The sequence below is a fragment of the Oncorhynchus masou genome, unplaced genomic scaffold, assembly GCF_036934945.1.
Source record: "Oncorhynchus masou masou isolate Uvic2021 unplaced genomic scaffold, UVic_Omas_1.1 unplaced_scaffold_506, whole genome shotgun sequence".
NCBI lineage: Eukaryota > Metazoa > Chordata > Actinopteri > Salmoniformes > Salmonidae > Oncorhynchus > Oncorhynchus masou.
Window position 1 is genome coordinate 466,377 of NW_027011461.1, and position 12,955 is coordinate 479,331.

The window sequence follows — 12,955 nt, forward strand, 5'->3', positions numbered from 1 at the left end:
AGGGCGTAACGTCTCAGCAGTGAGGGCGTAACGTCTCAGCAGTGAGGATGTGTTGGTCTATGAGGGCGTAACGTCTCAGCAGTGAGGATGTGTTGGTCTATGAGGGCGTAACGTGTTGGTCTATGAGGGCATAACGTCTCAGCAGTGAGGGTGTGTTGGTCTATGAGGGCGTAACGTCTCAGCAGTGAGGATGTGTTGGTCTATGAGGGCGTAACGTCTCAGCAGTGAGGATGTGTTGGTCTATGAGGGCGTAACGTGTTGGTCTATGAGGGCATAACGTCTCAGCAGTGAGGGTGTGTTGGTCTATGAGGGCGTAACGTCTCAGCAGTGAGGGTGTGTTGGTCTATGAGGGCGTAACGTCTCAGCAGTGAGGATGTGTTGGTCTATGAGGGCGTAACGTCTCAGCAGTGAGGGTGTGTTGGTCTATGAGGGCGTAACGTCTCAGCAGTGAGGATGTGTTGGTCTATGAGGGCGTAACGTCTCAGCAGTGAGGATGTGTTGGTCTATGAGGGCGTAACGTCTCAGCAGTGAGGGCGTAACGTCTCAGCAGTGAGGATGTGTTGGTCTATGAGGGCGTAACGCCTCAGCAGTGAGGATGTGTTGGTCTATGAGGGCGTAACGTCTCAGCAGTGAGGATGTGTTGGTCTATGAGGGCGTAACGTCTCAGCAGTGAGGATGTGTTGGTCTATGAGGGCGTAACGTCTCAGCAGTGAGGGCGTAACGTCTCAGCAGTGAGGATGTGTTGGTCTATGAGGGCGTAACGTCTCAGCAGTGAGGATGTGTTGGTCTATGAGGGTGTAACGTCTCAGCAGTGAGGATGTGTTGGTCTATGAGGGCGTAACGTCTCAGCAGTGAGGATGTGTTGGTCTATGAGGGCGTAACGTCTCAGCAGTGAGGGCGTAACGTCTCAGCAGTGAGGATGTGTTGGTCTATGAGGGCGTAACGTCTCAGCAGTGAGGATGTGTTGGTCTGTGAGGGCGTAACGTGTTGGTCTATGAGGGCGTAACGTCTCAGCAGTGAGGGTGTGTTGGTCTATGAGGGCGTAACGTCTCAGCAGTGAGGGTGTGTTGGTCTATGAGGGCGTAACGTCTCAGCAGTGAGGATGTGTTGGTCTATGAGGGCGTAACGTCTCAGCAGTGAGGGTGTGTTGGTCTATGAGGGCGTAACGTCTCAGCAGTGAGGATGTGTTGGTCTATGAGGGCGTAACGTCTCAGCAGTGAGGGTGTGTTGGTCTATGAGGGCGTAACGTCTCAGCAGTGAGGATGTGTTGGTCTATGAGGGCGTAACGTCTCAGCAGTGAGGATGTGTTGGTCTATGAGGGCGTAACGTCTCAGCAGTGAGGGCGTAACGTCTCAGCAGTGAGGGTGTGTTGGTCTATGAGGGCGTAACGTCTCAGCAGTGAGGATGTGTTGGTCTATGAGGGCGTAACGTCTCAGCAGTGAGGATGTGTTGGTCTATGAGGGCGTAACGTCTCAGCAGTGAGGACGTGTTGGTCTATGAGGGCGTAACGTCTCAGCAGTGAGGACGTGTTGGTCTATGAGGGCGTAACTTCTCAGCAGTGAGGGTGTGTTGGTCTATGAGGGCGTAACGTCTCAGCAGTGAGGATGTGTTGGTCTATGAGGGCGTAACGTCTCAGCAGTGAGGATGTGTTGGTCTATGAGGGCGTAACGTCTCAGCAGTGAGGATGTGTTGGTCTATGAGGGCGTAACGTCTCAGCAGTGAGGATGTGTTGGTCTATGAGGGCGTAACGTCTCAGCAGTGAGGATGTGTTGGTCTATGAGGGCGTAACGTCTCAGCAGTGAGGATGTGTTGGTCTATGAGGGCGTAACGTCTCAGCAGTGAGGATGTGTTGGTCTATGAGGGCGTAACGTCTCAGCAGTGAGGATGTTTTGGTCTATGAGGGCGTAATGTGTTGGTCTATGAGGGCGTAACGTCTCAGCAGTGAGGATGTGTTGGTCTATGAGGGCGTAACGTCTCAGCAGTGAGGATGTGTTGGTCTATGAGGCCGTAACGTCTCAGCAGTGAGGGTGTGTTGGTCTATGAGGGCGTAACGTCTCAGCAGTGAGGGTGTGTTGGTCTATGAGGGCGTAACGTCTCAGCAGTGAGGATGTGTTGGTCTATGAGGGCGTAACGTCTCAGCAGTGAGGGTGTGTTGGTCTATGAGGGCGTAAAGGGTTGGTCTATGAGGGCGTAACGTCTCAGCAGTGAGGATGTGTTGGTCTATGAGGGCGTAACGTCTCAGCAGTGAGGATGTGTTGGTCTATGAGGGCGTAACGTCTCAGCAGTGAGGATGTGTTGGTCTATGAGGGCGTAACGTCTCAGCAGTGAGGGTGTGTTGGTCTATGAGGGCGTAACGTCTCAGCAGTGAGGATGTGTTGGTCTATGAGGGCGTAACGTCTCAGCAGTGAGGGTGTGTTGGTCTATGAGGGCGTAACGTCTCAGCAGTGAGGATGTGTTGGTCTATGAGGGCGTAACGTCTCAGCAGTGAGGGTGTGTTGGTCTATGAGGGCGTAACGTCTCAGCAGTGAGGGTGTGTTGGTCTATGAGGGCGTAACGTCTCAGCAGTGAGGGCGTAACGTCTCAGCAGTGAGGACGTGTTGGTCTATGAGGGCGTAACGTGTTGGTCTATGAGGGCGTAACGTCTCAGCAGTGAGGGCGTAACATCTCAGCAGTGAGGGTGTGTTGGTCTATGAGGGCGTAACGTCTCAGCAGTGAGGGCGTAACGTCTCAGCAGTGAGGGTGTGTTGGTCTATGAGGGCGTAACGTCTCAGCAGTGAGGATGTGTTGGTCTATGAGGGCGTAACGTCTCAGCAGTGAGGATGTGTTGGTCTATGAGGGCGTAACGTGTTGGTCTATGAGGGCGTAACGTCTCAGCAGTGAGGATGTGTTGGTCTATGAGGGCGTAACGTCTCAGCAGTGAGGATGTGTTGGTCTATGAGGGCGTAACGTCTCAGCAGTGAGGGTGTGTTGGTCTATGAGGGTGTAACGTCTCAGCAGTGAGGGTGTGTTGGTCTATGAGGGCGTAACGTCTCAGCAGTGAGGGTGTGTTGGTCTATGAGGGCGTAACGTCTCAGCAGTGAGGATGTGTTGGTCTATGAGGCGTAACGTCTCAGCAGTGAGGGTGTGTTGGTCTATGAGGCGTAACGTCTCAGCAGTGAGGGTGTGTTGGTCTATGAGGGCGTAACGTCTCAGCAGTGAGGATGTGTTGGTCTATGTGGGCGTAACGTCTCAGCAGTGAGGATTTGTTGGTCTATGAGGGCGTAACGTCTCAGCAGTGAGGGTGTGTTGGTCTATGAGGGCGTAACGTCTCAGCAGTGAGGGTGTGTTGGTCTATGAGGGCGTAACGTCTCAGCAGTGAGGATGTGTTGGTCTATGAGGTACATTAGTCTTTGAAGTTGGAACTTGTCCATTATTTTGCAATGGATGTTTCTTAGACTTGCTGTCAATGATAATGACAGATCTTTAACATACTTTTCTATGTGAATTTAGTTGTGACCAAAGTTCCAAATTGCAGCTTTAAGTTGGGGTAATGGATGATAGTAACAGTGATAATGTAGTGATGTTGATCATGTTGTCTCCTCCAGGCTTTAAGTTGGGGTAATGGATGATAGTAACAGTGATAATGTAGTGATGTTGACCATGTTGTCTCCTCCAGGCTTTAAGTTGGGGTTATGGATGATAGTAACAGTGATAATGTAGTGATGCTGACCATGTTGTCTCCTCCAGGCTTTAAGTTGGGGTTATGGATGATAGTAACAGTGATAATGTAGTGATGCTGACCATGTTGTCTCCTCCAGGCTTTAAGTTGGGGTTATGGATGATAGTAACAGTGATAATGTAGTGATCTTGACCATGCTGTTTGTCTCCTCCAGGCTTTAAAAGTTCCTTCGTCCTGAAGAGTTCTGCCCCCCCCAGAAACCTGTCCCCCCCTCCCCCCGACCAGGGCAGCGCCACCCCTCCCAGTAAGCCCCCCCCAGGGTTTACCGGCATCCCCCTCAACAGCAACGTGGTGGAGCCTGCCCCCCCTGCATCCAGCCCCCGGTGAGACAGACAGACCAGACATCACATCACCTTTACAGACCAACCATCACATCACCTTTACAGGCCAGACATCACCTTTACAGACCAGACATCACATCACCTTTACAGACCAGACATCACATCACCTTTACAGACCAGACATCACATCACCTTTACAGACCAGACATCACCTTTACAGACCAACCATCACATCACCTTTACAGACCAGACATCACCTTTACAGACCAGACATCACCTTTACAGACCAACCATCACATCACCTTTACAGACCAGACATCACATCACCTTTACAGACCAACCATCACATCACCTTTACAGACCAGACATCACCTTTACAGGCCAGACATCACCTTTACAGACCAACCATCACATCACCTTTACAGACCAGACATCACATCACCTTTACAGACCAACCATCACATCACCTTTACAGACCAACCATCACATCACCTTTACAGACCAGACATCACCTTTACAGACCAGACATCACGTCACCTTTACTGACCAACCATCACATCACCTTTACAGACCAGACATCACCTTTACAGACCAGACATCACCTTTACAGGCCAGACATCACATCACCTTTACAGACCAACCATCACATCACCTTTACAGACCAACCATCACATCACCTTTACAGACCAGACATCACCTTTACAGACCAACCATCACATCACCTTTACAGACCAGACATCACCTTTACAGACCAGACATCACATCACCTTTACAGACCAACCATCACATCACCTTTACAGACCAGACATCACCTTTACAGACCAACCATCACATCACCTTTACAGACCAACCATCACATCACCTTTACAGACCAGACATCACCTTTACAGACCAGACATCACATCACCTTTACAGACCAACCATCACATCACCTTTACAGACCAACCATCACATCACCTTTACAGACCAACCATCACATCACCTTTACAGGCGGCCAGACATCACCTTTACAGGCGGCCAGACATGACATCACCTTTACAGGCGGCCAGACATGACATCACCTTTACAGGCGGCCAGACATGACATCACCTTTACAGGCGGCCAGACATGACATCACCTTTACAGGTGGCCAGACATGACATCACCTTTACAGGCGGCCAGACATGACATCACCTTTACAGGCGGCCAGACATGACATCACCTTTACAGGCAGCCAGACATGACATCACCTTTACAGGCGGCCAGACATGACATCACCTTTACAGGCGGCCAGACATGACATCATCTTTACAGGCGGCCAGACATGACATCACCTTTACAGGTGGCCAGACATGACATCACCTTTACAGGTGGCCAGACATGACATCACCTTTACAGGCGGCCAAACATGACATCACCTTTACAGGCGGCCAGACATGACATCACCTTTACAGGTGGCCAGACATGACATCACCTTTACAGGCGGCCAAACATGACATCACCTTTACAGGCGGCCAGACATGACATCACCTTTACAGACCAGACATCACATCACCTTTACAGACCAGACATCACAACACCTTTACAGACCAGACATCACAACACCTTTACAGACCAGACATCACAACACCTTTACAGACTAGACACTGACCACTACATCACCTTTACAGACTAGACACAGACCACTACATCACCTTTACAGACGAGACACTGACCACTACATCACCTTTACAGACGAGACACAGACCACTACATCACCTTTACAGACCAGACACAGACCACTACATCACCTTTACAGACTAGACACAGACCACTACATCACCTTTACAGACGAGACACAGACCACTACATCACCTTTACAGACTAGACACTGACCACTACATCACCTTTACAGACGAGACACAGACCACTACATCACCTTTACAGACGAGACACAGACCACTACATCACCTTTACAGACGAGACACAGACCACTACATCACCTTTACAGACGAGACACAGACCACTACATCACCTTTACAGACGAGACACAGACCACTACATCACCTTTACAGACGAGACACAGACCACTACATCACCTTTACAGACGAGACACAGACCACTACATCACCTTTACAGACGAGACACAGACCACTACATCACCTTTACAGACGAGACACAGACCACTACATCACCTTTACAGACGAGACACAGACCACTACATCACCTTTACAGACGAGACACAGACCACTACATCACCTTTACAGACGAGACACAGACCACTACATCACCTTTACAGACGAGACACAGACCACTACATCACCTTTACAGACGAGACACAGACCACTACATCACCTTTACAGACGAGACACAGACCACTACATCACCTTTACAGACGAGACACAGACCACTACATCACCTTTACAGACGAGACACAGACCACTACATCACCTTTACAGACGAGACACAGACCACTACATCACCTTTACAGACGAGACACAGACCACTACATCACCTTTACAGACGAGACACAGACCACTACATCACCTTTACAGACGAGACACTGACCACTACATCACCTTTACAGACGAGACACAGACCACTACATCACCTTTACAGACGAGACACAGACCACTACATCACCTTTACAGACGAGACACAGACCACTACATCACCTTTACAGACTAGACACAGACCACTACATCACCTTTACAGACTAGACACAGACCACTACATCACCTTTACAGACGAGACACAGACCACTACATCACCTTTACAGACGAGACACAGACCACTACATCACCTTTACAGACTAGACACAGACCACTACATCACCTTTACAGACTAGACACAGACCACTACATCACCTTTACAGACGAGACACAGACCACTACATCACCTTTACAGACGAGACACTGACCACTACATCACCTTTACAGACGAGACACTGACCACTACATCACCTTTACAGACTAGACACAGACCACTACATCACCTTTACAGACGAGACACAGACCACTACATCACCTTTACAGACGAGACACTGACCACTACATCACCTTTACAGACCACCACATCACCTTTACAGACTAGACACAGACCACTACATCACCTTTACAGACGAGACACAGACCACTACATCACCTTTACAGACGAGACACAGACCACTACATCACCTTTACAGACGAGACACAGACCACTACATCACCTTTACAGACAGAGACACAGACCACTACATCACCTTTACAGACGAGACACAGACCACTACATCACCTTTACAGACGAGACACAGACCACTACATCACCTTTACAGACGAGACACTGACCACTACATCACCTTTACAGACGAGACACAGACCACTACATCACCTTTACAGACGAGACACAGACCACTACATCACCTTTACAGACGAGACACTGACCACTACATCACCTTTACAGACGAGACACAGACCACTACATCACCTTTACAGACTAGACACTGACCACTACATCACCTTTACAGACGAGACACAGACCACTACATCACCTTTACAGACTAGACACAGACCACTACATCACCTTTACAGACGAGACACAGACCACTACATCACCTTTACAGACGAGACACAGACCACTACATCACCTTTACAGACGAGACACAGACCACTACATCACCTTTACAGACGAGACACTGACCACTACATCACCTTTACAGACCACCACATCACCTTTACAGACTAGACACAGACCACTACATCACCTTTACAGACGAGACACAGACCACTACATCACCTTTACAGACGAGACACAGACCACTACATCACCTTTACAGACCACCACATCACCTTTACAGACTAGACACAGACCACTACATCACCTTTACAGACGAGACACTGACCACTACATCACCTTTACAGACGAGACACTGACCACTACATCACCTTTACAGACGAGACACAGACCACTACATCACCTTTACAGACGAGACACAGACCACTACATCACCTTTACAGACGAGACACTGACCACTACATCACCTTTACAGACGAGACACAGACCACTACATCACCTTTACAGACGAGACACTGACCACTACATCACCTTTACAGACGAGACACAGACCACTACATCACCTTTACAGACGAGACACAGACCACTACATCACCTTTACAGACTAGACAGGCCACCACCTTTACAGACGAGACACAGACCACTACATCACCTTTACAGACCACTACATCACCTTTACAGACCAGACACAGACCACTACATCACCTTTACAGACCAGACACAGACCACTACATCACCTTTACAGACCAGACAGGCCACCACCTTTACAGACACAACAACACATATTTGATTCAAACTGTGTGTTCTAAATGACTCCATATGGGGGGGGTGTGTGTACAGTTCTCCCCAGTCCCCGGGGGTGTACCTGGCTCCAGAGAACTTCCAGCAGAGGAACATGGAACTGATCCAGTCCATTAAGAACCTCCTGCAGAACGACCAGTCACGATTCAACCAGTTCAAGGATTACTCTGGACAGTTTAGACAGGTAAGCCCTGACTCCTGACCCCCCTAGCCCTGACCCCTGACCTTAACCCCCTAGCCCTGACTCCTGACCTTAACCCCCCTAACCCTGACTCCTGACCCCCCTAGCCCTGACTCCTGACCCCCCCTAGCCCTGACTCCTGACCCCCCTAGCCCTGACCCCTGACCTTAACCCCCCTAGCCCTGACCCCTGACCTTAACCCCCTAGCCCTGACCCCTGACCTTAACCCCGCTAGCCCTGACTCCTGACCTTAACCCCTCCTAACCCTGACTCCTGACCCCCCTAGCCCTGACTCCTGACCCCCCTAATCCTGACTCCTGACCCCCTAATCCTGACTCCTGACCCCCTAATCCTGACTCCTGACCCCCTAATCCTGACTCCTGACCTTAACCCCCTAATCCTGACTCCTGACCTTAACCCCCTAATCCTGACTCCTGACCTTAACCCCCTAATCCTGACTCCTGACCTTAACCCCCTAATCCTGACTCCTGACCTTAACCCCCTAATCCTGACTCCTGACCTTAACCCCCTAATCCTGACTCCTGACCTTAACCCCCTAATCCTGACTCCTGACCTTAACCCCCTAATCCTGACTCCTGACCTTAACCCCCTAATCCTGACTCCTGACCTTAACCCCCTAATCCTGACTCCTGACCTTAACCCCCTAATCCTGACTCCTGACCTTAACCCCCTAATCCTGACCTTAACCCCCCTAATCCTGACCTTAACCCCCTAATCCTGACCTTAACCCCCTAATCCTGACCTTAACCCCCCTAATTCTGACTCCTGACCTTAACCCCCTACTCCTGACCTTAACCCCCTAATCCTGACCTTAACCCCCATATCCTGACCTTAACCCCCTAATCCTGACTCCTGACCTTAACCCCCATATCCTGACCTTAACCCCCTAATCCTGACTCCTGACCTTTAACCCCCTAATCCTGACTCCTGACCTTTAACCCCCCTAACCCTGACCTTTAACCCCCCTAACCCTGACTCCTAACCCTGACTCCTAACCTTAACCCCCCTAACCCTGACTCCTAACCCTGACTCCTAACCCTGACTCCTAACCTTAACCCCCCTAACCCTGACTCCTAACCCTGACTCCTAACCCTGACTCCTAACCCTGACTCCTAACTTTAACCCTGACTCCTAACCCTGACTCCTAACCTTAACCCCCTAACCCTGACTCTTTACCTTAACCCCCTAACCCTGACTCTTTACCTTAACCCCCCTAACCCTGACTCTTTACCTTAACCCCCTAACCCTGACTCTTTACCTTAACCCCCTAACCCTGACTCCTAACCTTAACCCCCCTAACCCTGACTCCTGACCTTAACCCCCCTAACCCTGACTCCTAACCTTAACCCTGACTCCTAACCCTGACTCCTAACCCTGACTCTTTACCTTAACCCCCCTAACCCTGACTCCTGACCTTAAACCCCCTAACCCTGACTCCTAACCCTGACTCCTAACCCTGACTCCTAACCCTGACTCTTTACCTTAACCCCTAACCCTGACTCTTTACCTTAACCCCCCTAACCCTGACTCCTAACCTTAACCCCCTAACCCTGACTCCTAACCTTAACCCCCCTAACCCTGACTCGTGACCTTAACCCCCCTAACCCTGACTCCTGACCTTAACCCCCTAACCCTGACTCCTAACCCTGACTCCTAACCCTGACTCCTAACCTTAACCCCCCTAACCCTGACTCTTTACCTTAACCCCCCTAACCCTGACTCTTTACCTTAACCCCCCTAACCCTGACTCCTAACTTTTACCCCCCCTAACCCTGACTCCTGACCTTAAACCCCCTAACCCTGACTCCTAACCCTGACTCCTAACCCTGACTCCTAACCCTGACTCCTAACCCTGACTCCTAACCCTGACTCCTAAACTTAACTCCTAAACTTAACCCTGACTCCAAAACTTAACCCCCCTAACCCTGACTCTTTACCTTAACCCCCTAACCCTGACTCCTAACCTTAACCCCCTAACCCTGACTCCTAACCTTAACCCCCCTAACCCTGACTCCTGACCTTAACCCCCCTAACCCTGACTCCTGACCTTAACGCCCCCTAACCCTGACTCCTCACCTTAACCCCCCCTAACCCTGACTCCTACTAACCTTAACCCCCCCCCTTAACCCTAAGACCAGCAGGCTAATGTTCCTATAGACTCAGTAAGACCAGCAGGCTAATGTTCCTATAGACCCAGTAAGACCAGCAGGCTAATGTTCCTATAGACCCAGTAAGACCAACAGGCTAATGTTCCTATAGACTCAGTAAGACCAGCAGGCTAATGTTCCTATAGACCCAGTAAGACCAGCAGGCTAATGTTCCTATAGACTCAGTAAGGCCAGCAGGCTAATGTTCCTATAGACTCAGTAAGACCAGCAGGCTAATGTTCCTATAGACCCAGTAAGACCAGCAGGCTAATGTTCCTATAGACCCAGTAAGACCAGCAGGCTAATGTTCCTATAGACTCAGTAAGACCAGCAGGCTAATGTTCCTATAGACCCAGTAAGACCAGCAGGCTAATGTTCCTATAGACCCAGTAAGACCAGCAGGCTAATGTTCCTATAGACTCAGTAAGACCAGCAGGCTAATGTTCCTATAGACTCAGTAAGACCAGCAGGCTAATGTTCCTATAGACCCAGTAAGACCAGCAGGCTATAATGTTCCTATAGACTCAGTAAGACCAGCAGGCTAATGTTCCTATAGACTCAGTAAGGCCAGCAGGCTAATGTTCCTATAGACTCAGTAAGACCAGCAGGCTAATGTTCCTATAGACTCAATAAGGCCAGCAGGCTAATGTTCCTATAGACCCAGTAAGGCCAGCAGGCTAATGTTCCTATAGACTCAATAAGGCCAGCAGGCTAATGTTCCTATAGACTCAGTAAGGCCAGCAGGCTAATGTTCCTATAGACTCAGTAAGGCCAGCAGGCTAATGTTCCTATATACTCAGTAAGGCCAGCAGGCTAATGTTCCTATAGACTCAGTAAGACCAGCAGGCTAATGTTCCTATAGACCCAGTAAGACCAGCAGGCTAATGTTCCTATAGACTCAGTAAGGCCAGCAGGCTAATGTTCCTATAGACCCAGTAAGACCAGCAGGCTAGTCTATTTGTATTGGTATGAAACTGTTTATAAAAGTATTTAAATGTGTTCTGTATTTACACGTGTACGTGACACAGCAGCAGCATGTTGCCATGGGGACAGTGACGTCGGTAACATCTCTCTCTCTCTAACAGGGTCTGATGTCAGCTGTGCTGTACCACCAGAGCTGTAGGACTCTGTTAGGGGACAACTTTGGCGGCGTCTTCAATGAGCTGCTGGTGCTACTTCCTGACACGAGGAAACAGCAGGAGCTGCTGACGGCCCACGCAGACGACCGGGCCATGGAAAGACGGGGAGGGGGCGGGACCAGGAAGAACAGGAAGAGTGCCTGGCAGACCCCCTCCAGCGCCATCTCTAATGCAGCCGCGCTGGACTGCCAGGTATGCCCCACCTGCTGCCAAGTGCTGGACCCTAAAGACTTCAACTCCCATAAGACCTTGCACCTGGGGGACAACGAGGACTTCCCCTCCCTGCAGGACATCAGCCGCATCATCAGCTAGCCCTGGCCTGGGACAGACATGCGCACTGCCCAATCACAGCCCTGCCTGTTGCCATTCAGGAGGAGCCTGTTTCCATGGTGACCATGGCCAGAGAGGACGTTGGGTAGTGTATTTGATGGCGAGGCTGGGGCCAGCAGGAGGTTGAACTGAATTCTGGTTGCCAGATGTTGACCTGATTCCCGGTGTGATTCCGGCTGGACCTGGACCCAGCCTGGCGACCCGAACCTGGAGGGCCCTACAAGTACCACATGTTGTGTATTAATAAGAAGAATGGTTCTATATATTTGATTTTTCTCCCCCCTCTCTTCTGATCACGTTTCCATGATGTTGATAAAGTGTTGAAGGAGTGACGCGTTGGTTCTTTGATCAGGTTTGATGACTGAGGAGAGTTTATTAAGTCGAACCCTCTGCTACTCCCTCGGGGAGACAGTCGGACCCTCTGCTACTCCCTCGGGGAGACAGTCGGACCCTCTGCTACTCCCTCGGAGACAGTCGGACCCTCTGCTACTCCCTCGGAGACAGTCGGACCCTCTGCTACTCCCTCGGAGACAGTCGAAACCCTCTGCTACTCCCTCGGGGAGACAGTCGGACCCTCTGCTACTCCCTCGGGGAGACAGTCGGACCCTCTGCTACTCCCTCGGGGAGACAGTCGGACCCTCTGCTACTCCCTCGGGGAGACAGTCGGACCCTCTGCTACTCCTCGGGGAGACAGTCGGACCCTCTGCTACTCCCTCGGGAGAGACAGTCTGGACCCTCGGGGAGACTGCTACTCCCTCGGGGAGACAGTCGGACCCTCTGCTACTCCCTCGGGGAGACAGTCGGACCCTCTGCTACTCCTCGGGGAG

The 12,955-nt window shown here is 50.6% G+C and overlaps 1 pseudogene; it reads left to right on the plus strand.

Moving 5' to 3' along the window:
• LOC135535735 (E3 ubiquitin-protein ligase ZNF598-like) overlaps window positions 1-12,457 on the plus strand; it is a 51,328-nt pseudogene extending 38,871 nt beyond the window's left edge.
• The last annotated feature ends 498 nt before the right edge of the window (window positions 12,458-12,955 follow it).